Raw genomic sequence first — 26,149 nt, 5'->3', positions numbered from 1 at the left:
CAGCCTTTTCCCCGGCAGAGACGTCGAGACACAAACTCATTTGTTTTCTTTCGGGGATTCGGCGTAGGGGTCGTTGCAGCAGACTGTCATGATCCGCATGCTAATTTGACAAAGGTTTTATGTCGGATGGCCTGCCTGCAGACTGGTTGTTCTCGAGAGCGGTCTTTTTTGTGGTCTTGGTCTTGCCTCGGTCTCGGACTCGGATAATTGAGATGCCGTTGCCACCAAGGTGACAGAATCTGTTGATCAGCAGTTCTTCCTCTTGTTAATGTAGAGTTTTGTAACTATTTGTATTTTGAATTTGATTTAATGTTTTGGTCCATCTGCATGTGTCTGTATTTAATTACAGTTTTGTGTTTATAACGACAATATATGAATATCTGCATATCGTTGTGATTGATTAAGCATCAGGTCCATTTCAGTAATGCTGATATACGGTGTAATCTGCTTACTATAATGGTAAATAATATAATTTCAATCTTTATTATTTAAAATTCAGGTTTTTTCTCCAAATTTAAATCAGTAACATTTACTTATCATTACTTTTCTGAGGTGGAGGGGGGTGTTGGAGGCTGGTTATTCAGTTAGGCTACGTTCACACTGCAGGCCTTAATGCTTAATTCCGATTTTTTTCCCATATCCGATTTTTTCATGTGGCTGTTCACATTATCTTTTAAAATGTGTCCTATATCAGACTGGAGTGTTAACGCATCGCGGCCTGAACTGACCCGCATGCGCAGAGGAACAATAACAAAGACGTCACACGCAGCACGCAGTCATACGGCGGTAAACATGGAGGCAACAGAAGTGAGCGTACATGGGTATATTTTGAAGTTGTTGTGTGGTGGAAGCCGACGAAACTGTGAGCAAGTGTTAATGAAGAGGAGAAGGAGGAGAAAGAAAGCCGCATTTTTTTCCCGAGTGACTCCCGCCCCCGCCAGCGCAGTATTACGACGACGGTCGCTCTCAAGTGACGTCAAAGTCGCATTAATTCCGACCTGGCTGTTCACACTGAGGTCGCATTGCAAAACATCAGACCTGTATCCGATTTAGAACCACATATGGAAGCTACTGAATCTGATTTGAAAAGATCAGATTCCATGTGACTTGTGCTGTTCACACTGTCATAAACAAATCAGATCTGAGTCACATATGAGCAAAAAATCGGATTTGGGTCACTTGGGAACTGCAGTGTGAACGTAGTCTTAGAGGACTTTGGGACTAGTTAGTAGTCGTGTCAATCCTTAAAAGCTCTGGAGTCAATCCTCCAATAGTGTAGAAATAGCGGTAGTGCAGTCCCCACACATATCTGATCTCAGCTGATGGATGGAAACATTTACAGTGAGTTCAACATAAGACATCCACTTCTCTGTGTTATTGTGCTGCAGTTGAATACAAGCTCATATGGAAACTAGCTGAACCAGGATGGAGCTGATGTTCTACAATCACGCAGGATCAGGACATTACTAGGTTTGTTTTGGTCTCGGTCTTGAACTGAACTAGCCTTGGTCTTGATTCTCTCTGGTCTTGGTCTGTCTTGGTCTCGGTTTAGGCGGTCTTGATTACAAGTCAACCTGCGTGGCACAACGGTTCCTTGGGGACGGCATTGAGAGTCATAACACCTCGTTTTATTGGCTTCCAGACTTAAACCAAAAGATCAAAAATAACCTTGGTAAATTGAGAGGTGCAGGGATGGGAAGCATCTTCATTAGCCCCCAACTAAGCAGGCCGAATCTTAAAATTCTGTCTTGACATAAGATAGTATATATGAGCAACAATAAGGTGTATTTTAATGACATAATTAAATCAAAACAAATTCAACATATCTGCATTTACTGCAGAAGTATAAAATTAAGCCTGGCTGGCTTTCAGGTCGGACGATACTATCGGCCGATATTATTTGGCCGATATTATTTGGCCGATATCATTGGCCAATATTAGCCATTTTGCAGTTTATCAGTATAGTATTATAATAAAGGGACTTTAAAGAAAAGAAGGAGGAGACAGGAAAAAGATATTAATAGTTTTTATGAACTATAAACCGTGACCCATGTTGGCAACACGTACAAATACCTGGGACGTCTGTTCATGTATGGCGATTCTGGAAGAGGACGATCGTCAGATATTCGTATTGGCCTTAAAAGTCCTGTATCAGTAGGACTTTATTAACAACAAAAATCTATAAAAAGAAGAATCCCCTCTCTGTCTGATGAAACACTCCCCTTTGTCTGTATCTTTAACTCAAGCTGTGTAAATCTAAAAACTTCGGAAGTCTAGAAAACAGTTTATTGGACCGAGATTAATTTTTTTAAAAGCTTTTTGAAGAAGAGTGTAAAGATGAACTTTCCAAATGGTTATTCAGGTACATTTGTGACACATTTAGCCAAACCTGTGGCTACTGATGTTTTTCAGACTCTAAAACTAGTTTCACCATCCTTTAGAGCAGGGGTCGCTTTTTCAAAAATGTTTGACCTTTTTTTTTTCCTTTTTTTTCTTCTCTCTTTTTTTTCGTTTTCCCTTTTTTTTTAAAATCTTTTTTCCCCTTTTTTTTCTTCTTTTTTTCCTTTTTTTCCTTTTTTCCATCTTTTTTCTTCCTTTTTCCTTTCCTTTTTAATCTCGACATTTCGACTTTTTTCTCAAAATTTTTAGTTTTTCCTCGCCATTTCGACTTTTTTCTTGAGATTGTACTTCAACATTAATCTCGACATTTCAACTTTTTTCTCGACATTTCAACTTTTTTCTCGACATTTCAAATGTTTTCTCGAAGTGCATAATGAAAAATATCTCAGGAACGGCTGACGGACACCTCTACAGAACCTCCACAGATGAAGGAGTTGACGTGCTGCACGTGTACACCGCATCATGCTTCGTGTGATTGATTATTGCTTATTAACATATTTAAAAGATAATTGAGACGACTCACTCACGAAGGAAAGGCAGCCTTCACACGGACTTCTGAGGACGACGTCTCACCATTTATGTTCTCCGTTTAACCGCTGACTTCCGCTGCCGTGTCACCTGGAATCATATCCCGGTCCTCATCTCTCCATCTGTGAACGGAAGGAAGACAGAAGATCGTTAACTTCCACAAGTATTACAACGGATCCACGACGGAACAAAGCAAACAGACAAACAACAAAAGATATGTTGAACTAATGAAACTGTCCTGGACGAGATTGATAAACTTGATATTTGCTTTCACAATGTTCTGAGTCGCTCTGATCCAGAGAATTGAACCGTAGACGGGTGTTCTGGTCCTCATGTCCACCTGTACAGGTGTTCTGGTCCTCATGTCCACTTGTTTTAGTTCAACACTTTTATGTTTCTGTTGAACCACAATTCAAAAGCCATGTTTGATTTTTTTTTAATCAGTCAATTTTCAGTAAATCACCATTTATTACTACTTTAGGCCCTGTCCCAATACTCCCCCTACTCCTAGTTTTCATCCCTACCCCTAAATTTTGCGCGTTCCCGTGAGGGTAGTGGTGTCCCAATTCCTCTTTCCCCCTAGGGGGAGTGAAGAAAACGAGTGTAGTGGCTACGAATCTGTCCCTACGGATCGAGGGATTTCAGAAGCACCCCAGCTGATCTAGGGCCAGAAAAATTTCCCAGAATGCTTTTCGTCGTCATTTGCGAACTGAATCAAAAAAAAAAACGTGGCGGACATTTCTTATTTTTTAGTGAATAAAATCAATATTTTGAGTTAGTTTCTGCATAAAAATGCGTTTTGATTAAATTTCTAGCGAGGGATATATATTTTACTTTCATAATATTTACTCAGTGAATGTACATAATCACTCGTTTGCCCGTTGTTGTAAAGTCTTTTTCAGACCTCGCCAGAATAAAGGTTGATTTATGGTTCCGCGTTACACCAACGCAGAGCCTACGGCGTAGGTTACGCGGCGACGCGCGCCATACGCCGTACCGTACGCCGTAGGCTCTGCGCCGATTTAACGCAGAACCATAAATCAGCTCCGGAGCCGGCAGGGAGAAATCCCGAAATTTTCGGAGCAAATTTCTTAACAGGCGTAGCTACAACTGTTAGATTTCATCTATTAAACCAACATTTATCTTCCTAAATGATTTATTTCAGCCAGCGGTAATTCTCAACAGAGCTGCAGATTTCTCTCCGGGAAGACGGCGCAGGTTGACCTGGCGTCTGTGTGTGAGCTGCTGCTGCTCCCCGGACCGGCGGCTCTTCTCATCGCCGAAAACATCAGATCAAATTTCTTAACAGGCGTTATTTGGATAAACTGAGCCCAGGTTGGGGATCTTAACGGTTACTTTTACGCCTGAAAAAAATTTTAAACTTCATAAAGTGCCATATTAACAGAGCTACAGCTGAAATTAAAACACTTTTTGGCTCTCAACTTCCTGATTTTAGGGGTGGTCTCAAAGTAGGGGTAGGGGGAGTATTGGGACAGGCCCCAGGGAAGATTTCAAGTTCCCTAAAATCTGTGGCTTCTTTTTTAGGGGTAGTGATAGTGAGGGAGGGCTAGTGGAAGAAAGTAGGGGGTGTATTGGGATTGGCCCTTAGTCAGTTTCCAGTCCATAGCGTGTTTTCCGTCTTTAACCGAGGCTCGTTTACCCGACAGCTGACAGCGTTTACAACGTCTCCGGCGTGTAAAGCTCCAGTATCTCTTACTGCAAACAGCTTCTCTCATTTCCACGTCCATCACTCAACACCTCGGCGGAAAGTGGCGCGTGGGCGCTGCGTTAGGGAAAACCTCTTTAATTATTGACCAGTTTCCTCGGACCGACCTCAGAACCGACCGGCTCGTCTGCAGCGGAGCCTGGACCGGGCCAGAGGCCCGAAGCTGAGAGCGGGCAGGTATTATTTACACCCCATCAGTCTGCATAATGGCAGTTAGGAGAAAAGACGCCTGTGGAGGAACACGGAGGCAAGAGGAAGAAATAAAGGGATAGCAGCATCAACTGGAAGCAGACTGCAGAGACATTAGAGGCGCGGTGCCATCCGGGCCGGCCGCCGACCCCCTGCAGCTGCAATCAGGACAAAGACGGGCCCAGATGAAAGGAGGCCGAGCGGGTTAGGAGAGCGTTGGTTCATGACCAGGGGCCGACGAGGAGCAGGTGCATGTGTCGGGTAAGTGGCTGAGCGTGTCTTAGGCCTCCTCGTTACTTATTCATGAGCAGAATAACATGCATAATAAGAAATAACCTCTGCAGCCTCCGAGCAGAGGATCCGAGTTCTGTTCTCGCTGGACGAGGGATGGAGTCGGTGTCAAGCGGTGTCTGTTTTCACGGACGTACCAAGGTAAATCTGGTCTCAGTGACTGCGTTTCCATGCATCAATAACCCTTTTGAAACCCGAATATTGGCAATAACCCGAATTTGCACGGCCATGTAAACACCAATAACCCCTTTGAATAACTGGAATTTGCTCATATTCGGGTTTTTAAAAACCTGAATATGACCCCTGGGTTACTCCTTTTAAAACCCGAATATTGGGTCATGTAAACGCCAAAGGGAATATTCCGATCAAACGGAACATGAATTTGTTTTCTGCGCATGTTCTGTTCACAAGGAATCTTGGTCTTTTGAGTCCAGGAAGTTCTTATAAACATGGAGAAACCAAGACCAGGAGGAGACTAATCACTTCATAAATGTAATGAAGGATATGAACATTTTGGCATTTGTAGACGATAGAAAGTACCGGGATAGCGAGATTTACAAGAAGGTGAGAGAAAAGTTGCGCAAAGCAGCATTTGTTTTGAATTTGGATACAGGAAGAAGAAGCGGAAATGACGGTAATTGCGTCATGATGTTGCGTCGCTGGTTTGATCCAGATATCCCGAATGATTAATTACCATGTATACAGGGATAACCCTGTTTGCTCACGCATGTAAACGGAATATTCTGAATGTTTCAGTAACCGGAATATTAGCAATAACCCGAATTTTGACTGCATGTAAACGTAGTCAGTGCCATCAGGAAGCTCCGTGTTTTCACCAAACGACAACTGGGTGGTTGCCAACCAGGGCGTAGTTCCCAGACCGACCACTAGGGGGCCGTCACTAACAGCAGTCAGTGCAGTTACATACACATCTAAAATCAAGCTATTGGCAACAGTCTATCTACGGATTAAACTGGAGTTTCCCAGAAATCCAAGTAAACATGCGCGAGAAAACAATTGATTATTGAGTGAGGTGCGTTCGACTCCACGACGCTAGGTGGCGTAACGCGCACTTTTGCGTTGGCGTTCTTCCAGTTAGTCTATTGTCAATCGTCTTCTTCTTTTCCTACTATATTGATATTCTGGCTTTCGCGGCTCGTCACTTCAGGAAGTGGGAGTAACGGGGCGGTCGCTCGCTCGGCTAAGCGTGGGTTGCATAAACATGCAGGAATAACTCGGATTAGGACGAATTATCAGACAGCTTGATCTCAAGAGCTTCGGTTTGGTTCGACTACAGCCTAAGGTGTAAACATGGCTTTTAAAACTTCGATATCGATTGGATTAAGGCAACAATTGGACTTTCTGTAAGTGCATGTAAACATACTTAGTGTTAAAATATTTTCAACTTTCCAACTGAGGAGAGTTTCAGTTGTTTAATGATGAACTGACTGTTTTCAGTTGGTGACGGGGGTGGGCCTTTCAGCGTTGACATTTTTCTTACGCTATTCTGGCATTATTCTAACGTTATTCTGAGGCTATTCTGACGTTATTCTGACGCTATTCTGACGCTATTCTGACGCTATTCTGACGCTATTCTGACGCTATTCTGACGCTATTCTGACGCTATTCTGACGCTATTCTGACGCTATTCTGACGCTATTCTGACGCTATTCTGACGCTATTCTGACTCTATTCTGACGCTATTCTGACGCTATTCTGACGCTATTCTGACGTTATTCTGGCGTTATTCTGACTCTATTCTGACGCTATTCTGACGCTATTCTGACGCTATTCTGACGCTATTCTGACGCTATTCTGACGCTATTCTGACGTTATTCTGACGCTATTCTGACGCTATTCTGAGGCTATTCTGACGTTATTCTGACGCTATTCTGACTCTATTCTGACGCTATTCTGACATTATTCTGACTCTATTCTGACGCTATTCTGACTCTATTCTGACGCTATTCTGACGCTATTCTGACGCTATTCTGACATTATTCTGACGCTATTCTGACGCTATTCTGACGCTATTCTGACGCTATTCTGACGCTATTCTGACGCTATTCTGACGCTATTCTGACTCTATTCTGACGCTATTCTGACGCTATTCTGACGTTATTCTGACGCTATTCTGACGCTATTCTGACGCTATTCTGACGCTATTCTGACGCTATTCTGACGCTATTCTGACGCTATTCTGACGCTATTCTGACGTTATTCTGACGTTATTCTGACGTTATTCTGACGCTATTCTGACTCTATTCTGACTCTATTCTGACGCTATTCTGACGTTATTCTGACGCTATTCTGACGCTATTCTAACGCTATTCTGACGCTATTCTGACGCTATTCTGACGCTATTCTGACGCTATTCTGACGTTATTCTGACGTTATTCTGACGCTATTCTGACGTTATTCTGACGTTATTCTGACGTTATTCTGACGTTATTCTGACGCTATTCTGACGTTATTCTGACGTTATTCTGACGTTATTCTGACGCTATTCTGACGCTATTCTGACGTTATTCTGACGTTATTCTGACGTTATTCTGACGTTATTCTGACGTTATTCTGACGTTATTCTGACGTTATTCTGACGTTATTCTGACGTTATTCTGACGTTATTCTGATGCTATTCTGACGTTATTCTGAAGCCATTCTGACGTTACACCACCAAGGTTGCACCGCCGTACCATCAGAGACCCGGTCCCCGAGGAGATTTCTCCACATTCCCTCTACTCTTTTGATTCAAACTCTTCGCAGTAGTACTCTCATGCCGTCCATCTTTCCTCCCGAGAGACTCGTCATCTCTCAGATTCTTCTACACAATCATGTCATCGGCGTGCTGACAACCAATTAGCTTCAAGATGTCCCTCCAGATGTTTAGCGCGGCTTACTTTTCCAGCCTTTTGTCTTGCTCCCGTCTCAAATTCTCTTCTGCCATCAATTTCAAGATGAGCTCATATTTTTTCAGTATTTCCTGATACATTTTTCCTTGATCTACCGCAAGGAAAATATGAGTTCATGGATTCAAGAATCTGCTGCATCATTCTGGGTTTTCATGTTTATTTACACAAGTCTTTTTCTGGATTAGCTCAGAGAAACCATCAGCAGCTGGTTTAGCTCAACTGCACATAGGTTTCACTTTATGGTGGAGTTATATGGCTCAAACATAGCAGATGAATGTATACAACTTCACCCAAAACCACCGATCTGAAACAAACCCGCCTCAGCCGATGGCCTCCTAAACTGGATATTCTCGGCCTCGTCAGGCCTCGGCGGCAGAGAGCATGGGAACAATCATGGACATTTTCTCACTGCTGCTCCTTGTACGCGTCCTCACCTACTCTTTGACCGGCCAGCATATTTATAGCCCACAGCGATCCCATCGCCATGGGAACTTCCTCTCACCAGCCGCCGGCGATGGCTTCCTACGAGTCTGACATCAGAGGGGCTGACCGGGGGGAGAGACGACGCCGAGACGAGTGGGGACGAACAGAGACGTGAGAAAGAGTGCTATTGATGGAGAAGACTGAATGAAGGGAAACTTCACTTCAACCATCAACCAAGTGGCCACTTTTAAACTTGGACAACGTTTTAGAAAAGTCTTGGATGAGCTTTGGATTAATCAGAAAGTTTCACTTTGAGCTTTTAAGCCTTCAAAGAAGCAGAAATCCATCATCGTTATGATGAGAGTCCTGTTTTCTGTCCCAGAAAGTTTGGACTCCTCCGTAGGGGGTTGCTTGACCCTAGGGTTGCCAACTCCCTGAAAAATAAACAAGGGCCACCACATCTGCAGGGCCGGCCAACCCAATTGCCTTCACCCTTCCTGGAGTGGTGATTCTTTTTAGCCGCTTTTTTTGTGAGTGAAACGATTTTTTAACTATTTGACTCGAACCTGAATTGAATTAGATGCATGTTTTTGAATGCCATGAACACGTGGAAAACAAATTATTATCCAGCAATTCACTTTAATACAAAATAACAAAATTAACTGAATAAAATAAGTATCTTTCTTAAACAGAAACCTGTTCTGTTTAACTTAAAATAGTATAAATTAATATAAAACAATAGAAAGAAAGCAGAACATCCATTATGTAATAGTCGACATTTTTAGTGCAATAACAAAAGTGCAAACAGAAAGTCTGTAGAAAACTTATTTGTGCCTCAAAGGCCATGACTGTAGCTACAGTTGTAGTAAAACAGAACAAAAACGTATGAACTCAACAGCTCAAAGCCTTTATGACTATTTTTTGACTCTCACAGTAATATAGGAAAAAGTGCGTCCCTTTTCAGCTCAATACGGGACGCGTACTTTAGTTTATAACTACGGAACGATTCCGTTTTTCAAGGGACGGTTGGCAACCCTACTCGACCCAAAGACCCAAAGACAGACCCAGGAAACACCGGATCTCTTATTGTCCCCAGGCCAGGTCCCCCACTTGGACGCATCTCAAAGAAAGATGGTCCTTTAGGGTCCAAAAACTCCTCCACATCATCTTGGGATGACGTTTTCTTCCAGGCCGTCGCCAACGGCAACCAAGGGAGGCGGGAGCAGCGACTTCTCACCCCATCTCTAGAGGAGACAACCTCCTGGTATCCACGACACCACCGCCTATAAATAACCAGGCTGTCAGCTGTGTAGGACACATATGAACTCTGGAGTAAATATCCACATGTGAGAACAAACATGCAAGTTATTTCCCATCTCCGGGAGTTTGTTTACAGTCAGATCGGGGTCCCCCTCCCAGTGGTCCCGGACGAGCCCCTGTCCCGCTCAGCTGACAAGTATATTTTATAGACGTCTATAAATGTCCTGGGGTGTCCGCCCGCCCCCAGGGTCCCTCTCTCTCTCTCTTTGTCCATGTTTGATTATCACAGTCTGTGCGAGTTCATGTCCACAGCTGCTAATGAACCGTGACGGCGCACAGAGTGACTAAGACCACATGAAATATGTGGGGTCAGCGATGCGGAGGCGGTGGGGGAACGCCGGGCCCGGAGGCGCGAGGAGCTGCCCCTGCACCAGGCCCGAGGATCCGGTCCACGAGTGCAGCCCGGCATCACCGGGCCGCACCGAGGGCGTCCAGAACACACACACTTGTATTGGCCAGTAAGTGGCTGGGATTCATTTAGGAGCGGGTCTGGAAAATGTCCCGGTGACGTCCAGTGAGAGGCCTGAGAGGCCTGGGAACCCTGAGGCCCCCGCCCCCCCGATACCGTCCAGCTCAACACACATCCTGCAAACCTCACGCTCTTCTGTTTTGTAATACTGTATTTAACCCGGTCTTTGTACGTTTTGACCGTATAGAAACGTAATTCTGGTCAGAAATAAGGCCTGGAAACAGGCATTGTGGCATAAAATTGTCAAATTGGTTTAATTCACTGTACGAATTGTTACAGATTACTTTTGTAATACTGTATTTGCACGTTTTGTACGCTTTGACCGTATAGAAACGTAATTCTTGACATTGTAAGAATGAGATGTACCTGCTGTACTCTGCTGCCTTTACTTTTTAACAACTTGTGCTTTTTATTATTTTACCTCCTTTCTTATAATTTTATTTCATTTTATTTGTTATTTACTGTTTAATTGTGTCTTGCCGCTTTTAATTTTGATGTAAAGCACTTTGAATTACCTTGTGTTGAATTGTGCTATACAAATAAACTTGCCTTGCCTTGATAAATGTGCAAGTTTGCATCCCTGCACAAAGGAAAAAGTGGCTGAACATCTTAATTCCCCCTTAAACACTTTCCAGTATTTTAAAGATAAACATCTCTTATCACTGGGACTTTGAATCTGATAAATAAAACCCCGGGTTCGTCGTATTACGCAAATATTTCCCTGACATTCAGATGATGGATATAACGTGGAAACATGAGAGAAATTACCATTCATGGTCGTCTCCTGCCACATATGGTGCAGGAAAAACATCCCAGTGATGATTAACTCGGGGTGAACTCAGCCTCACGGCCGACGTGTGAATCAGGAACCGGCCGTGTGACGCCTGTTGCCCCCGTCGCTGTGATGTCATCAGCATGATGTCATCAGCATGATGTCATCAGCATGATGTCATCAGCATGATGTCATCAGCATGATGTCATCAGCATGATGTCATCAGCATGAACGTTAGTGTAAATCACTGTAGAGATGTTTAGTTCTGCAGTAAAGTTGTATGTTTTTAACCGGGGGGATGAAAGGATGAAAGAATGAATGAATGAATGAATGAATGAATGAATGAATGAATGAATGAATGAATGAATGGAAGGATGGATGAAAGGATGGATGGATGGATGGAAGGATGGATGGATGGATGGATGGATGAATGGATCTATGGATGGATGAATGAATGAATGGATGGATGGAAGGATGAATGGGTGGATGAAAGGATGGATGGATGAATGAATGAATGAATGGACTGATGGATGGATGGATGGATGAAAGGATGGATGAAAGGATGGATGGATGGATGAATGAATGGATGAATGGATGAATGAATGGATGAAAGGATGGATGGATGGGTGGAAGGATGGATGGATGAAAGGATGGATGGATGGATGAATGAATGGATGAATGAATGGATGAATGGATGAATGGGTGGATGGATGAATGAATGGATGAATGAATGAATGAATGAATGAATGAATGAATGGATGGATGAATGGGTGGATGGATGAATGGGTGGATGGATGGATGGATGAATGAACGGATGGACGAATGGATGGATGGGTGGATGGATGAATGGGTGGATGGATGGATGAATGAATGGATGGATGGATGGATGGATGGGTGGATGAACGGATGGATGAATGAACGGATGGATGGATGGATGGATGGATGGATGGATGGATGGATAAATTAAGTACTTTATTAATTCCAAGGGAAATTGGAGACGGAGCAGCTTTCCCCCTAGTGGTCAATGCAGGAACTTCCACCTGGAGGATCGTTGGTCGTTGGTTCCCGGTCCGGAGAACTGATGTTTTATGTCTTTAAGGCGTAACCGTGACGACCCGAGTGGGCTCTCGTTGGGGTGGGTTTAATCAGATCACCCACGGGGCAGATGTGCAGGTTTGGCCGGCCTCCATTTCCGTTGGCGTCTCTGAGGTCAATGGGCATCTCTCTTCCCGGGTTCACACAGAGGATCTGTCCCCCCCCCGGTCCCCCCCGGGGGGCTGAAGGAGGCCTCTGTCCGCCCTGGGGGGGGAATAGTGTCCCTTTCACTGCTCTCTGAACGGACACAGGATGAAAGCGCCGTCCCTTCAACACGTGCACGGACTTAGGCGGCTTTATGGCGGGATCTTTTCACCCCGGCGGCAGCGGCGGCGGCCTGGCCGGGGGAAAGCAGGTGTTGAGCCTCGCCGCTCGCCTGTAAAAGCGTGGTAATCTATTACTAATGAGCCGCCATTATCGCCGCCGGCCCCGTAAAACCGCGGGCCGTTTAACCAAGCGGGCCATCAGAACCACTCAACGCGCCGCGGCCGCTTCATCCCGGCGTAAAAGGGAGGAAACGGTGCACTCAGATTTATTTTTATATGTTCCTAAAGTGCTGTGCAGCATTAAATAATTCAGCAGCCGTCCGCCGAACGTAAAGCTCGCTGATATGAAGCTGCAGCGGTGCCAGCGGCCGCCGTTTCCACCAAGAACTAACTGCTTTTAAAGCCTTTAAACATATTGTAAATACCCTAAAACTTAAAATTATGGCCGAGTACCATTTATCCGCCGGGTGTAGGAAAATATCTTTTATATTAAACATTCGTCCCAAATAAAGGTAAACAGTTTGAGGCTTTTCTTTTCTCCTTATTAACAGAAATCGTTGCACATATGCTGCCTAAAAAAACAATCTTCCCGTCTATTAAGTTTTGTTCTGTTGGGTCAAATTCAGCTCTCAAGGCTGTTAAAAATAGATGAATAAAGGAGTATTGATCTAAATTGAATCAGTACGGTCCACTTTCTGGATGGATGTCCCATAGTTGCCCTGCCATGATGTCTGAGCGAGTTTCATGGTCGATGTTTGAAATATACTTCTAAAAGGTGACAGGAAGTTGATTTAATAAAGTTCATTTTGTCCATGGCTTTTACAATTTAACATGCTGATTCTTTTCATCGGACAAGAATAATTAGGTTTTTAAATACCCGACATGTTTCTGCGATTATTTCCGCCTTCATCAGAGTCACGACATTTAAGACCTCGTTAGACTATTAATATTCATATAAAGTGACCGGGACATGAGTCCACTGATGGAGCTACAATACCTCATGAAAGTAATCAAATATCCTTAAAATGAAAGTTAAAAGGATTTTGTTACGTGAGGTGATGCTTTTTGGTGCTTTAATAATCCAGGAACTTGACTAAAATCTCACCTTTGTCACATTAAACGACTTAACATCTTTTACGTCAAGTTCTGCTGCCGATTCACTCAAGACTTGAACTTTTAAAGTAAATAAACTCACTGCAACTTTTCTTGTTTCGGCAATCTAGAGTCAGTTTTATCTTGAACATCATTCACACTAAATAGAAATGACATTACCGTAAAATAATAATAGCCAAGTCCCAATTATCCGTCGGGTGTAGCAAAATATATTTTTTATATTAAAAATCCCAAATAAAGGTCACGGAGTTCAGTAGCCAACGAGCTACGAGATCTCGGCTACGTCGTCCCGAAATGCACGAGATTCATTCACATATGCAACAGAGATAGGAAAGAAGACGATGGCTCACTCTGTTGCATTTTATTTGCAGACGATAGCGAACAATTAAATTTTGTTAGTGGTGATTTTTGTGAACTACGCCGATGTAGACTAGTCGATATCGAGCTGCTTCGGGACGAGTCGACTATAAAAGCAGCCGCTTGCTGGATCTCCGTCACCGCCACGAGCGAGTTCTTGGCTTTCTGACGTCGACCTTGAGCCGCAGAGTCATTCAGTCGCCAACGAGCTACGAGATCTCGGCTACATCGTCCCGAAACGAACGAGCAACGTGCAAATCTCAGCAGAGATAGGAAGGAAGACGACGCCTCACTCTGTTGAATTTTTTTTTGCAGACAATTAAATTTTGTTGGTGAAAGTTTTTGTGAACTACGCCGATGTAGACTAGTCAATATCGAGCTTTATTATAGTCGACTATAAAAGCAGATGTGGGACCTTTAACCTGTAGAGATATTAACAGCTTGGCGCTGCTACGAGCGAGTTCTTGGCTTTCTGACATCGACTTTGAGGCGGCGAGTCGTTCAGTAGCCACGAGCTACGAGATCTCGGCTACGTGAATGAGATAAATTCACACGTGCAACTCTCAGAGATAGGAAGGAAGACGACGCCTCACTCTGTTGAATTTCTTTTTTGCAGACAATAGCTAACAATAAAATTTTGTTGGTGACAATTTTCTGTGAACTACGCTGATGTAGACTAGTCAATATCGAGCTTATTATAGTCGACTATAAAAGCAGATGTGGGACCTTTAACCTGTAGAGACTAACAGTTTAGCGCTGCTTGCTGGTTCTCCGTCAGCGCCACAAGCAAGTTCTTGGTCGACCATGAGTCGTTCAGTCGCCAACGAGCTACGAGATCTCAGCTACGTGAACGAGATAAATTCACACGTGCAACTCTCAGCAGAGATAGGAAGGAATAGGACGCCTCACTCTGATGAAATTTTTTTTGCAGATAATAGCTAACAATTAAATCTTGTTGGTGACGATTTATGTGAAGTACGCCGATGTAGACTAGTCGATATCGAGCTGCTTCGGGACGAGTCGACTATAAAAGCAGCCGCTTGCTGGGTCTCCGTCACCGCCACGAGCGACTTCTTGGCTTTCTGACGTCGACCTTGAGCCGCCGAGTAATTCAGTCGCCAACGAGCTACGAGATTTCGGCTACATTGTCCCGAAACGAACGAGCAACGTGCAAATCTCAGAAGAGATAGGAAGGAAGACGACGCCTCACTCTGTTGAAATTTCTTTTGCAGACAACAACAATTAAATTAAAATTTTGTTGGTGACGATTTTTTGTGAACTACGCCGATGTAGACTAGTCAATATCGAGCTGCTTCGGGATGAGTCGACTAGTCGACTATAAAAGCAGATGTGGGACATTTAACGTGTAGCAACATTAATAGCTTGGCGCCGCTTGCTGGGTCTCTATTACCGCTACGAGCGAGTTCTTGGCTGGTTCAGTACCCAACGAGCTACGAGATCCTGGTTACGTGAACGAGATAAATTCACACGTGCAACTCTCAGCAGAGATAGGAATGAAGACGACGCCTCACTCTGTTACATTTTTTTTTTGCAGACGATAGCGAACAATGAAATTTTGTTGGCTTTTTGACGTGGACTTTTGAGTCGTTCAGTAGCCAACGAGGGACTAGATCTCAGCTACGTCGAAACAAACGAAATTCACATGTGCAACAGAGATAGAAAGGAAGACGACGCCTCACTCTTGAATTTTTTTTTTGCAGACAATTACGAACAATTATATTTTGTTGGTGACAATATTTGTGAACTACGCCGACGTAGACTAGTCGATATCAAGCTGCTTTGGGATGAGTCGACTATAAAAGCAGATGTGAGGCCTTTAAGCTGCTATTAATTTAAGTCCTTCTACTTTAGATCAGGGGTTTCAAACTCATTTTGCTTGGCGGGGCGGATTTGACCAATTTTTTTCTCGCGGGCCGCACGCTCAAAATAACAAAAACGGTGCAAAAATTTTTTTTTCGAATTCTTTTTTTTTTACTATTGTTATCTAATCCAATATCAGTTTAGTTAATTTTAAAGGAAATATGCACTTTGTTTACACTGTAATTATGTAAAAAAAATTTCTTCAGGATCTTTTCATGAAATGTTTTCTTTTTTTTTTTTTTTTTTTTTTTTTTTTTTTTAAATTGTGTAAGATACTTTTAATATCATTTTACAAAGATAAACAGAAATGTTTTTTTTTAATTTCGCTTTTTTATAGGAAATTTAATTAAAAGCAAAATCTTTCTTATTACATCCGGGTGTTTCTTTGTGATTGAGAGATTTTTCCAGTACAATTAAGTGTATTTATTTTTAAAAATTGGCGCGGATATTTACGACAGTGTGCCGAAAAAGTCAGCACTTCTTTTTTAACTGTTTTACTTTGTTCTCAGAAATTCTCAGAATAAATATCTTCTATCATCTTTTTTAGCAGTGATATTTTTCCTGCGAAAATATATAATAGTAGTCAGTTAATAAAAATAAACGACGGTCTACAAAGAAATAAAATCGGCAAATGCATTCTAGAAAACTAAAAAAATGTCGAAAACTGCTCTTTGTGGAATAACGATGGATTTGTAGAAGAAATATATTATCGGATATGCTGCGATTCATGGCAATTATTTATGCCTTCCTTTTTAGTAAATTAACATTTCGTTTTTTTGCGTTGGAAACTTCTCGCGGGCCGCATGAAAAGCTCTCTCGGGCCGCATGCGGCCCGCGGGCTGCACATTTGACACCCCTGCTTTAGATGAACATGACGACTACGAGGAATAAAAAACATGAAAAGGTGGCAAGAGGAGGAAACGCTCATCGTGAAGCGTTACCGGTTCCTTTGAGCCGATGATGATCGACCTGGACGAGGTCCGTCATGCAAATGTGGCGCTGCAGTTCCTCGGCTCGACGCTCAACAGGAAGACGCAGTCATGAGGAAGGATTTAATGAGGCGGAAACAGCGAATGAGTGACAGGCAGCAGCTGAGGCCCGTTTTTAACTCAAACCAGCGGCCCTGGAGGGAACATAAATGCGTCCATAATAACTACGTGGCTGGCTGGGAACCACGCCCACCTCCACCGGTGCACCCTGAACCACGACCCGAGCGGGACCGTGTCCTTAATTTGAGATGATAATAGTGAGAAAAGCCTCCTTCTATTTCCAGCAGCGGCGGTTTGAAGATAATGAAATCGTGGCGTGTGTCAGGAGGGAGCTTTTGTTGACGGGAGCTGGACGACAACAGTAAGGGAGCAGCAGCCTATAAATCCCGCCACAATTACAGAGCTGGGCTCTCCCGCCTCCCGGAGGAGAGTCAGCCAGGCGGCCGCTCCGGCGCTGACGCCATGAGAAGCAGGATGGGTGACGGAGCAGAAACACGGGTGGCAGGCAGGACTGGGGCTGCAGGAGTTGCACAAGACGTCCTCTAGCTGCAGAAACGTGGGGCTGCTCCCAGGACACGCCCTCTAAACGACATTTAACAGGATTAGTGGTGTGTTTTTTTTTTTTAAAGGAAACTGAATGCAGCATCTTTGCCACGAGACATTTGGAGATTTGGGATCTGCTATGAATCATTGATGTCTTGTACATTAATGCTGCAGTTATCCTAGAAGACTCGCCCCCCCCAGACCCGTTACGCAAAGAGCCTGTGACTACGTTTACATGCAGTCAATAACGCTTTTCTAACCAGAATATTAGCAATAACCTGGTTGCGAACCGCCATGTAAACACCAATAACCCCTTTGAATAACCCGAATTTGCTCATATTCCGGTTTTTAAAAACTTGAAAATGACCCCTGGGTTCCTCCTTTTCTAACCCGAATATTTGGTCATGTTTACGCCTAAAGCAGGGGTCGGCAACCCAAAATGTTAAAAGAGCCATATTGGACCAAAAACACAAAAAACAAATATGTCTGGAGCCGCAAAAGATTTTTTGAGAAAGAAGTCGAAATGTTGATATTAAAAAGGAAAGGAAGGAAGAAAAAAAAGAGGAAAAAGGGAAAGAAAGAAGAAAAAATAAAAAAGGAGAAAAAAAAAGAAAAAAAGAGAAAAAAAAGGGGGAAAAAAAACAAAAAAGAAGAAAAAAGGAAAGAAAAAGGTCAAACATTTTTGAAAAACCTCCAGGGAGCCACTAGGGCGGCGCTAAAGAGCTGCATGCGCATGTTCTTTTCACAAGGAATCTTGCTCTTTTGAGTGCAGCAAGTTCTTATAAACTAATCACTTCATAAATGTAATGAAAGATATTAACATCTTGGCATTTGTAGAAGGTAGAAAGTACCGGGATAGCGAGATTTACAAAAAGGTGAGCGAAAAGTACTATAGGGCCAAGAAACAAAACGGTACCAGCGCGTCCGACCCATCTACCTTCCCCCAATTTGACATAATGCATGAGGAAAAAGAAAAAGAAGGCGACTTCTACTGGGCTGTTCATTATCTGCCGTGCTGCTGTTATTGTTGCTGTTTTGGATTTGGATACAGGAAGAAGAAGCGGAAATGACGGGAATTGCGTCATGACGTTTCCTTGCGTCGCTGGTTTGATCCAGATATCCCAAATGATTACAATTACCATGTAAACAGGGATAACCCTGTTTGCTCACACATGGAAACAGATTATTCCGAATATTTCAGTAACTGGAATATTGACCTTAACACAAATTTTGACTGCATGTAAACGTAGTCTGTGAGACCTGAGAACCTGAGAAACAAAAACTTGTTTCAAGAAAATAAAAAAGACCATTTCACGAGTTTATATGTTCTTACATGGACAAAGAAGATTTGCTTAAAAAAAATGACAATTTTGACTATATTTATGGAGTTTTATGCTTATTTCTAGAGGAAATAACCCTCCAGAGATGCTGAATCAATCAGCCGGTTTTTAAATACCCGACATGTTTCGATTATTTCCGCCTTCAGAGTCACGACATATTTAAGACCTCGTTAGACTCTTAATATTCATGTAAATTGACCGGGACATGAGTCCACTGATGGAGCTACAATACCTCATGAAAGTAATCAAATATCCTATCAAATGAAAGTTAAAATGATTTTGTTACGTGAGACGATCCTTTTTGCTGCTTTAATAATCCAGGAATTTGACTAAAATCTCCATCTTTGTCACATTAAACGACTGAACATCTATTACGTCCAGTTCTGCTGCCGATTCACTCAAGACTTTTAAACTTTTAAAGTAAATAAACTCACTGAAATTTTTCTCTTTTACGCAATATAGAGTCCGTTTTCTCTTGAACATCCTTCACACTAAATAAACGATGTATATGTTCTTACCACACGGACGAAGATGTTTTGCTTAAAGTAAGACAACTCTGACTATATCCAAGGAGTTTTATGCTTATTTCTAGAGGAAATAACCTTCCAGTGAAGCTGAATCACATGGGGCCGGTTTTACACCCGAGAGCAGCTTTGCATCTGACACAAGTCCAGACGGGTTTAATCGTTACTGAATCACACATCCTGACAACGCCGGGGGCTCCGCCTACGGATCAGACGCAACAACTGGTCCACCTTAATCAATCGTGTTGACTGAAAATTCGTCAAAGATAAACCTTTAGTGTAGACGGCTTTTATAAAAGTGCATGAAGGTCTCCCAAGGTCAACATTACAACAGTTCAGGTTCCGTCACAGTCACGATATTTAGAGATGGAGACCAAAGCCAAAGTGCTTTCAAGAATAAAACATAAAGAAAAACAACATACAATGATAAGACAGAACAAAAAAAATAATAGAATAAAACAGATTACATTTGTAATACTGTATTTGACCCGGTCTTTGTACATTTTGACCGTATAGAAACGTAATTCTTGCCATTGTAAGAATGAGATGTACCCTACTTTTAACAACTTGCGCTGTTTATTATTTTACCTATTTTCTTATAATTTTATTTGTTATTTACTATTTAATTGTGTCTTGCTGCTTTTAATATTGATGTAAAGCACTTTGAATTACCTTGTGTTGAATTGTGCTATACAAATAAACTTGCCTTGCCAAAACCGTTTCCTGAAACAGGCTGTAAATATGTTTATTTCTACTTTAAAGTTGGACATTTTAACAGGGAAGTCGCCGGAGATTGACCTGCATTTAAACCCCGCCCCCATTGGTCAACTGAGGAACTGCAACCTCTTCTACTTTTGTGTTTGTTTTAACCCTGAAAGTTGTGGATTTTGGCGTTTGGGTCGATCCGCCCTGTGTGATGTCATAAAGAGCCAATATCAGAAGAAAACTCCAGAAGGAAGTTTCTTCAGCTTCCTGCAAACTAAAAACAATAGATCGTTACCAGAACAGTTACAAAATTTGTTCAGATTGGTGGATGAGGATAACAGACTTAAACTTGATTTCAAACATACTTTTGCAAGGCTAAACATAAAAGAAATGTGTATTTCTGTTACAGGTGTAAAATTATGGCATGGACAAAGCAAAGAACTGAAAAGTTGCACAAGTTTGTATCAGCTTAAGAAAATGTTTAAAAAAGAAAAGATAAGTGCCTACAAAAAAGAAGAAGGAGAAAGAGAAAAATACATAGAAGAGTGGTATTTTTGTTTGTTTTCTTGTTATAAATATGTGTATAGATAGATTGGTGTTCAGTAAGTCAATGTAATTGTATTAACAGACATATTATTAACGTATTAACAACACATTAACTTCCTGCTCCTTTTCTTTCATGGTGATAATGTGTACGTCATGCAATTTTGTACATTATTATTAAGAATATATACCATGAATGGAATAAATGAAATGAAATGAAAAACTTTTGCGTATAAGAATACTGCAACTTTAACTTTGGAGCCTCACGTCGTGTCTAAGATGGTATTTCGTCATAACGACATGTGGATAAGTCAGAATTTTGCCAGTTCAAGTTTAAACATTTCAGGGAAAGCTCCTCAGAAAAGTTGGTCTGCTTTCAAAGCCCCAGAGCTCCGTCCTTCTGTTGTGAGTCTGAGTGGTTTTGAGTTCCTTCCAGAATAAATGTGCAGCCTGTTATAAGTTTAAACACGGCCCGGTCGCAGCTGTGGAGAAAAGACGTCTGCTGCGAGGAGCAGGAGAAGAAAAAGCCTGGCGATGTAGCGCAGCGGGACAACAGCGGCGGCGGCAGCTTCGCATTCCTGCCCAAACATTCAGAAAATGCCTGGTATCCAGATAGGCGCCTGGGATGCCGGGCACGGAGGCCGGGGGGGTGTGGGGGGGGGGGACGCCGGCCAAGAGGCCTCGCCGAGGCGGCCCAGACAAAAGGGGGGCGCAGGACTGGCTCCACTTAGCGCCTTGTGAGTCAGGGGTTCGCCAGGGGTCACGGGCCGCATGAATAAAACAAATCAAGTTGTTTCAACATGCAGCGGTCCGCTCCTGCGGGAGCAGACGGGCCGCTCCACTCTCGCTCTGCGCCGCTCTGAGAAAACATGCTGCATGATTCATAATCACCAAACTTATTAAAACCGGCGGTTCGGGCGGAGAGAGCCGGCTGGATCCTCCGCCCTCCGAGCCATTTGGTCCTGGAGCTGCACTGGGACGGGTTTTTCTTTTTTTTTAGTTTTTATCTCCATTGTCAGCTCTGTAATTTAATATCCAGGGCTGGAAGTCAGCTTTGATGTTCCCCAGAGGCCTCGGATTCATAAAATAACGTCTGAATTATTTTTCTGAAGATGCATTGAAAGAGAGAAGCATCTCCGGGACTTTGAGCGTCGTCGTTGGTCCACAGTGTGACGGGCTGATTAAAATGCCCACGGACCGGGAGGGCTGGATCCCCAAGTCCATTCACGGGACCCAGGCACGTCGTCACGACAACCAGGGACCACAAAGGGCTCAGTCAGGCCATTGAGTGCTGTGAAAGAAGAGGCAGCCGTGTGTGTGTGTGAGAGTGTGTGTGTGTGTGTGTGTGTGTGTGTGTGTGTGTGTGTGTGTGTGTGTGTGTGGCTGTACACCGTAGGTGGTAATGTATTCGGACCGTCCACAAACGCATGAATACGCGTAACCCACCGCCTCCTCAGTATTCTGTCTTCACAATGAGCGCACCAGCGATGACGCGATGCGAGCACGAGGTCGGCCCGGATTCCAACCGAGCCGGCACAGACTTCTTGTCTTTAACGCGAGACGTCCAGGCTTTAAAAACACCTGAACCGCTCTTTTAAAAAGGTAAATCTGAGAAAAGTGTATACAAATAGGAATTACCCTTGTATGACCGTCGTACGGATGAGCATCAGTTTGACGTTCTGTCCCCAAACGCACGACGGCCACGCCTTGGGATTTCTAGATCACGTTCAGCACTCTCGCGTGAACATAAATCATGTGACCACAACTTATTTTAACTATTTGGATCAGAAACATTTTTGTACGACTTGGAGATAAGAAGAAAAAAAAACAACTAGCGAGTCGGTTCAGGTCTTGTTGTACGGAAGAGTATTAGGGCCAGGCAGGAGAAAAAAAAATATATATATTTTAGAGGAAGAAGATTTTTTTTTTCATTATGCACTTCGAGAAAAAAGTCGAAATGTCGAGAAAAAAGTCGAAATGTCGCGAAAAAAGTCGAAATATCGAGAAAAAAGTTGAAATGTCGAAATTAATGTTGAAGTACAATTTCAAGAAAAAAGTCGAAATGTTAAGAAAAAAGTCAAAATATCGCGAAAAAAAGTCAAACTGTTGAGAAAAAAGTCGAAATGCCGAGATTAATGTTGAAATACAAATTTCGAGAAAAAAGTCGAAATGTTGAGAAAAAAAAGGCGAAATTTCGACTTTATTCTTGAAATTGTATTTCAACATTATTCTCAACATTTCAACTTTTTTCTCGAAGTGCACAATAAAAAAAAATCTTCCTCTCTCAAAATATTTTTTCTCCTGCATGGCCCCAATACTCTTCCGTACTTGTTGGCATCTTACACCAATGTAGTAAAATTGGCAGGTACAATTATCAAATATATGGGCTGGTTTGATGCTAATGCTAACGTTGCTAACTTTATAATTTGCTAATCCTTTTTGTCAGACAAGAAATTTTTGGGTTTTTTAAATACCTGACATCTCTGAAGAGGATTCCGGTGAAGGCGAAATGAAAAAACAAACGTAAAAAAATTTCTTGTCCGACAAAAAGAATTAGCAAATTAAATTGTAAAACCATGGACAAAATTAACTTTATTAAATCGTTGCCAACTTTAGTTTCAACAGCCTTAACTTGTAGTTTAAACTATTTTACTACTTAGTCAAACGATTTAAAAAGATAAGAGTAGACAACTCAAATATATAGCTAGCTATTTGCACTGAGCTCGCTATCGCTGGACGCTAGCGCATCGTACACGTTTGGTCTGAAGTTTACTGCATGAGCTGAAATGTTTCAAAGCAAACTAAAGCAACACCTAGCATAACCAAGAATCAGGTGGAAACAAGGCTTTAGCTCCGCCCATCAGCAAGCCTCCAGGAATTCAACCAATCAGGAAACACTTAAGCCAAATCTGCTTGTTTTTTTTCTCCTTGTGAGTCTTTGTTGTTCACGATTTAATTACATGCTTTTGCATTCATGCTGGGAGCAAAGATTGACTCTATAAAGTGAAGTTGGGGAACTAAAAACGGACATAATGAGCCCTCGTTAGGCCGTTCAGACCATTATATACGTCTATAAAAATAAAAAATAAATCACATTCAAGTTTATTTCCGTATGCTTTCACTCGGCAGGGACGGGGTGACGACCTGGACTTGTCACCCTGATGAAAGAGCCGGCGATGATGGTGAGGTGATGGGGGCGGGGCAGGGGGGCGGGGCTACCTGACTGTTCAACCACAGGGGGAAACAATACAACAAAGGCTCGCGTTAACACTCGACGAGTAACGCCGGTCACTCAGCAGACGCTGCCCACCGGCATCCTGGACGCGTTCCACCCGTCGCCACGCCGACATAATCCCTCCGACGCCTTAAAGAGGCAGCGCTGACAGCCGTCCCTAATTCCCACTTCATTCAGACTCTCTACAGGCTCGTTAGGTCCCTCCCGTCCCCGTGTGGTCCTCAGAACCAGCCGCTTAATCAGCGCTGAGGTGGAAACAGCCGAGAAAAACACAGAGAAATCCATAGAATTGATTCAGTTGTGATGATCTTCGGAAGGTTAGAACCTCTTTATTTAGTAAAAACGGCTGTTCTGAATGATCTTTATTGATCACCACCAGAAAAGAGTCTAGAGAATCATTTCAACAATCCTCTGATATTCAGAGCTTTCAGTCGGAGGTAATGGGGGCGTGTCTAAACTGCTTCTTCATACAAACTGCAGGCTATTGAGTTTCCCCGTCTTTTATGGCGGGACGCTTCTCCACACCTCCCTCAAATGAGAACAATAGTCTTGCAGGAAGGAGGAGACGCAGGACTTATGATTTACAGCGAGCTAAAAGTGCAAGGACCCGAGGAAAACAAATCAAGAGCTCGCCGGTCGCTCGCAGGGCTGGGTGCTCTCAGATATCCAGTTTCAGTTCTCTGGTTTTGTGAACAGCCGACCGTAAAATCCGACACAGCCGCCAACGTCTGATGTGTTTAAAACTGATAGTGGGACTGGACACGTTTGTCCTCTAGTGACCTGGAAGGTTCCCAGGTAACCAAGCTTGAAAAATGAAAAATACAATTTTAAAAGGATTTCAAGAAACAAAAAAGTCAAAAAAGCTGGCCAGACGTTGAGAGAAAAATCGCCTGAAAGAAGAAAAGAAAACAGTCCCTGATGATAAATTGAAATTTAAAGGTTTTCAAGAAACCAAAAACTCAAAAGAAGAAAAAAAAAACGCTCTTAATGACTTACGAGAGTTATTGATTAAGAGAAGAACCTGGCAGCTCGTTCCAGACGCCGCCGTCCGGTCAGTCACGTTGCTAACAGCGACGATGACGACATTGTGATGAATGTGAGCGCAATCAAACTTGAAAAAACAAAACTAAAAACCCAACGTCATCATGAAAGGTTTATTTTCTTCTCGATGAGGCATCACAACCTCCAACGACCTTAAACGGGTTGTGCGTTAACGAGTAAATATGAAACCAGAATTTGATCATAACCAACAAGAACTCGATCAGAGCATCTTAGAAGTTTCATTAAGATATTCATTATAACGTTTAGAGAGTCCTACGAGCTGCTTTTCTTATCGATTACCCTACCTCACGACCTCCAACGACCTTAATGATCTTAGACGGGTTGCACGTTAATGAAAGGTAAATTTGAATTTGATCAGAACCTACAAGAACTCGATCAGAGCACCTCAGAACTTTCACTAAGATAATTATTCGGTGCGGTTTAGGGCCGGTCCTACGAGTCCGATAGCGACATCCAGCGATCTAGCGACAAACCAAGAGGTTTATTTTCTTCTCGATTACTCCTGACGACCTCCAACGACCTTAACGACCTTAGACGGGTTGCACGTTAACAAGAGGAAAATATGAAACCAGAATTCGATCAGAGCATCTCAGGAGTTTCATTAAGATGATAATTTAGCTTCAAGAGCTTCGACCTGCTCTGTGGTTCGCTATCGAGTCCGATAGCGACATCGTGATGAATGTGAGTGCAATCAAAAAACCCAACGTCATCATAAGAGGTTTATTTTCTTCTCGATGACGCATCACGACCTCCAACGACCTTAGACAGGTTTCACGTTGACGAGAGGTAAATATTAAACCAGAATTTGATCAGAACCTACAACACTTAGATCGGAGCATCTCAGAAGTTTCATTAAAGGAGCATGGGGCAGGATTGAGGCAGGATTTATGAAAAAAATTCGTATACATTTTAAGTTTTCTAGTAATAATGTCAGATGAAGCGTTCCAAACCAAAAAGAATGAGCCCTCTAGCGTATCTCTGCGTTGCCTTGAACAGGCTGTGTGCTGCAAAATGTGCTGCAATTGTGGGGCCAAATTTCCCGCGCTGTCCTGTGGATGTGACGTCACATGACGCTGCATGCACGTTCTCCCCGTTCCCCCGTGCCGGCTTCACTGTTGGCTGCAGTACCCCCAACGGCCGTCGTGGTGAAGGGTGGCGCTAATGAGTCTTATTTCTTAAAACGAGCCTCATGCTCCTTTAAGATATTGATTAATAAGCTTCGAGAGCGCCGAGCTGCGCTGCGGTTCAGGGCCGGTGCTACGAATCCGATACCGACATCGTGATGAATGTGAGCACAATCGAAAAACCCAACATCATCATAAGAGGTTTAGTTTTCTTCCTCAATGGCCCCTCATGGGGGGGGGCCCTCATGGGGCCATTGAGGGGCCATTGGGGTAGCACATTAACGAGAGGTAAATATGAAACCAGAATTCAATCAGAACCTACCAGAACTCGATTGCAGCCTC

General features: G+C 43.0%; 1 protein-coding gene across 1 annotated transcript in view; it reads right to left on the bottom strand.

The window, feature by feature from the left end:
- The window catches only part of plxnb1a (plexin b1a), a 119,485-nt gene that overhangs the window by 67,580 nt on the left and 25,756 nt on the right, over positions 1–26,149 (bottom strand). Inside the window, exon 2 of the mRNA XM_061736800.1 lies at positions 2,928–3,050. The gene's annotated coding sequence lies outside the window, so the exon portion shown is untranslated. The remainder of the gene's footprint in view (positions 1–2,927; positions 3,051–26,149) is intronic.

The sequence above is a fragment of the Cololabis saira genome, chromosome 12 (genome assembly GCF_033807715.1).
Source record: "Cololabis saira isolate AMF1-May2022 chromosome 12, fColSai1.1, whole genome shotgun sequence".
NCBI lineage: Eukaryota > Metazoa > Chordata > Actinopteri > Beloniformes > Belonidae > Cololabis > Cololabis saira.
The sequence above is the reverse complement of the archived record's forward strand: the minus strand, read 5'-3'. Positions and strand labels throughout refer to the sequence as shown.